A 4,462-nucleotide genomic window follows, 5' to 3' on the forward strand; every position below is an offset into this window, starting at 1 on the left:
TAAAAAAGGATGAGTTCATGTCCTTTTCAGGACATGGATAAATCTGGAAACCATCATTCACAACAAACTAACACAGAAACAGAAAACCAAACACTACATGCTCTCACTCATAAGTGGGAGTTGAACAATGAGAACACATGGACACAGGAAGGGGAACATCACATACCAGGGCCTGTCAGGGGTTGGGGGTAGGGGAGGGATAGTATTAGGAGAAATACCTGATGTAGATGACCAGTTGTGGGTGCGGCAAACCACCATGGCATGTGTATACCTGTGTAACGAACCTGCACATTCTGCACATGTATTCCAGAACTTAAAGTATAATTTTAAAAAGCAAAACAAAAGTAGTATTTTTAATATCGCTCAGTTAAAAATATTTTCTAATTTTCATAGTTTTTTCTATTCAGTTTGTAATCATGTGTTGCTTAATATTCAAATACATAGGAACATTATTGCTGTCTTTTTGATTCCCATTGCAAATTTATTTGCATTGTGGTTCACGATCATGCATGGTATGGAGCTAGTCTTTTATAATTTGCTTTATAATGTTTACAAACTTGTTTTTAACTATGGTACACATTTTAGAAATAATTCTCTTCTGGTAATTCTAATACCTAAGGTCTTTCTAGTTTGTTTCTTCTATCTAGTATTTTGTAGTTTTACTCATATAGCTCTGTTTCCTTGTGTGCTTTTTAAAATTTTAGTTTTTACTGTGAGCTTTACATTTTTTTCCTGAAAAAATCATTTGTGGAATGTTCATAAGGCCTATGATAAAATATATTTTTAGAGAAGATTTTCTTTTGTTTTCCCACATGTCTTTACCAGTCCAGGACCACTTTAAAGTAAATTTGAGACTGAGATATTTTTGGACTATTCAGGTGATAAAAATTTGGCTGCAAATCTACAGGAAAGCAGGAAAATAAGCTTGCAGTTGTGAATTCTCAGGAACTTCTTTTTTCCCGTTCTGGACTATGCCAAAGGTAATTTCCTTTGTGGTCTCTGGTGGTGGTGATGGTAAGATGGTGGGCCAGTTTTACTTCAAGGTTACTCCTATACTGAGGTGGGAGTCCTTTGGGGCCTTGGGTTTATGGAGATACATCTCCTATTCAACTCCCTAATTTGATGGACCATAGGAATTGGGTTTCTGTTCCCTGAAATTTTGATTTATTTAAAACAAAAGCTCACATCCTCAGTTTTCTGAATCTTCTATGAATATAAGCAGCTTTGGATTTCAGTTTACCACCGTTAATTCTCATTTTCAGTTAAATTTTAACCTTACTATTTTGTCAGCTATTAACTGATTTTAAGATAACTTAAAAACAACTTACAGTGTTTTTTATTTGTTTTTCAGTAGGAGAATTTACTCAAATAACCTAATATACCATCTGACTCCAAACAGGATTCCTCAGCTTTATTCTTGGAGCTTGGCCTCTTCACAGAACAGACGACATGGCCGTCAGCCCATCTTCATCATGACAAGAGCACAAAGATCTGTCCTCACCTTAGCTCCAGTCTAGCAAATATCCCTGGGATAGACTCCAATGGCCCCAGTGTAGATGAAATCACTGTAGCTGTAAGATAAGGTATTGTACCAGTGGCAGACTGTTACTAGAAGAAGGAAAGAAAGGGTGCTAAGGAGACCAAAGCAGTAGAGTCTGCTACGCAAACACTGTTTTATGGAATCCTTACACCACCACCAAAAGATAGGCATCCACTCTCTTTCACCTGAAGAAAATAGTGGATTGGGGAGTGTCTTAGTCCATTTTGTGTTGCTACAACAGAATACCTGAGGCTGCGTAATTTATGAAGAAAAAATATGTATTCAGCTTATGATTCTACAGACTGGAAAGTTCAAAAGCATGGTGCCGTAACTGGCCAGCTTCTGGTGAGGGCCACCTGCTGCATCAAAACATGGCAGAGAAGCAGAAAAGTGATCAGGCACATGCAAAGAGAACAGTTGGTGAGAGAAGTAGCAAGAGAGACTCTAGGAAGTTGAACTTGCTTTTATAACAACCTGCCATCTAACAATTAATCTATTCCCACAAGAGCAAAAACTCACTGATCCTGAGGGAGGGAGTTAATCAATTAGGGAGAATCCTTCCTTATGACCCAAACATCTCCCACTAGTGGCACCTCCCAACACTGCTACATCAAATTTCAGCATGAGTTTTGGTGGAGACAAACTGTATCCAAACCATAGCATTGGCTAAGAAGTTTGTCCAATTTCACATACTAGGAAAGGCCAGAGTCAATTCAAACCTGAGTCTGTTGGATTCCATACTCCATGTTCCTAAGGACTGCACTCTCCTACAAGTTACTCATCATTTAACTGGCCACTCACCTACTATGTCTCTCATGGAACAGGATTTGGGGTATGGTACTTCTGTTCAATGGAAGAGAAGATGTGAGAATGTTGTCCAGTCCAAGTGGGGAGCTCAAGGGTTAGTGGTACCTTGGTGGAGATATTGAGATAGAATGAGGGAGATGTCACCAGACAAATATAAGCACACTTTGCATACTTTGCATTTCTACCAAGGTGGGCCTGCTGCCCTATTAGAGCTTGAGAATAAAAGTAAATCTAACACAAATAAAGCCAGACTTTTTGGGCTGCCTTACATTTACCCTTAGGCCATTACATCCAAAAAGAAAAAGGCACACACATAACTCCAAAAAACATTGAAAGAATTAAAGGCTTTTACTGAAGTTTCAAGAGGCAGAAGTAGCATGTAGTTGCATGCACAGCACATACAGCACAGCAAGGTTTCTACACAGGATCTTTAGAGCTTTTCCTCTCTCAAAAGTTCTATTTCTCATGGAAATTACTCAAAGCTGCTCTCAACCACCAGCCGTCAAGTTCCAACTCATGTCCCCTTTTCTTTCTCTGTGTACCTTTAGATTCCTCACTGACACTGGAATTTCCTTCCCAAGTAGCTTAAGCCTATCTTAAATACAACCTTATATTCTACTTGTTTTGGCTTTAAAAATCATTTTCTTCCCACAGTTCATTATAGTGATCAGTCCAACAAAGGCCTAGTGGTCAAAGAGCCCCAACAAAGGATTCAGGAGCCAGGAGAGAGGAGAGGTTTGCACATACTTTCCAAGTTCCCTTTTTTGCTTTCTCCTATGTTATACATATATTATGGACTTTCAAGAATGGAAAATGAATCTAAGTAACACTGAGTATGAGGTGAGGACTAACCTTAAACAAATCATATGGTAAATGATCTTATGAGAAAATACATTTTATTTTCTCTGTAGACACCAAAACCACTTTTTGTTGGGTAGGAATCCCATGTGTGCCTTAGGATAGAATTGTTCTTTGTCCTTCAATGTCTTTGTCTGTTCTCAGTGATAATGGCCCTGTAAAACACTATAGCTAATCTAATATTGCATGGTTTCTTAAGCCTTGGATCCTTTATGACCAGCTGCCATGTAAGGTGATTCAGTATCTACCTAGCAAGTAATTTCAGGAGAACTGCCGATGATGCAATGACTTGCAGACATGCACAGTTTAAGTCAACTGCCTCTCAGGAATAAATCAAACTCTGATAACTGACCTGGCAGTTTTTCATTTTGAATTTCCATTTTATTCACCAGAAGTATCCTTTGGGGGAAGCTTCAAATGCTTTTGAAATGAAAGCAAACTAAATTGTTTCTTTTGCAAAAGATAATACCTGACTTTATTGGTTCAAAAAGAAATTGGTTGGATTAATTTCCAAATTATTTGTCTTGGTCTTTGTTTTATTATTGCCTAAGTTTATCCCTTAAGAAGTAAACATCCTTCAACAGTCACAAAATGAGCTTACAAAAGACAAAAAAAAAAAAAAAAAAAAAAAAAAAAAAAAACCCCAGCAAACAAAACATAAAATGAGACAGACTCATTTAGATAAAATCATCTTTCACTCTACCCTCCAGTATACCAAGCACTCAAATAATCTCTATGGTTACCCGCTTTTCATGACTTCTGTTATTATGAGTTACACTATCACACATAAACCTGTCTTTCCCGTCACCAGCCTCTGTACGCCTTACTCAGGGAAGAGAGGGGCAATATCTGCCCTACAGAAGATTCTTAATACCATATTTCGTTAATTGTATGATACATATATGACTTAATATTTTAATAACTCTTAAACAAAAATGCTTCTTCCAATAAATATCATGTCACACCTTAAAAGGCAGCATCTTTTTCTTAGTGGCATAAAAATTAATCATGTATTTTATAGTTGATAGTTTCTTATATCCAACAAAATATGGTGCTGAATTGTACCTAATGAGTGATTATTCATCAAGATTTGGGGTAAACTCTTAATGCACTTTAGTTAAAAATAAAAAGTAGGTAATCAAATGATAAAAATTTAGAACATGTATTAAGAAAGAAATTTGCTAAAAGCTAAGAAATCAGAGTTATAATTTAAATAACACACGCTTATTGAGCATTTAATATTTACCCATCACTGTT

Source organism: Colobus angolensis, unplaced genomic scaffold (genome assembly GCF_000951035.1).
Source record: "Colobus angolensis palliatus isolate OR3802 unplaced genomic scaffold, Cang.pa_1.0 Scaffold304, whole genome shotgun sequence".
Taxonomy (NCBI): Eukaryota; Metazoa; Chordata; class Mammalia; order Primates; family Cercopithecidae; genus Colobus; species Colobus angolensis.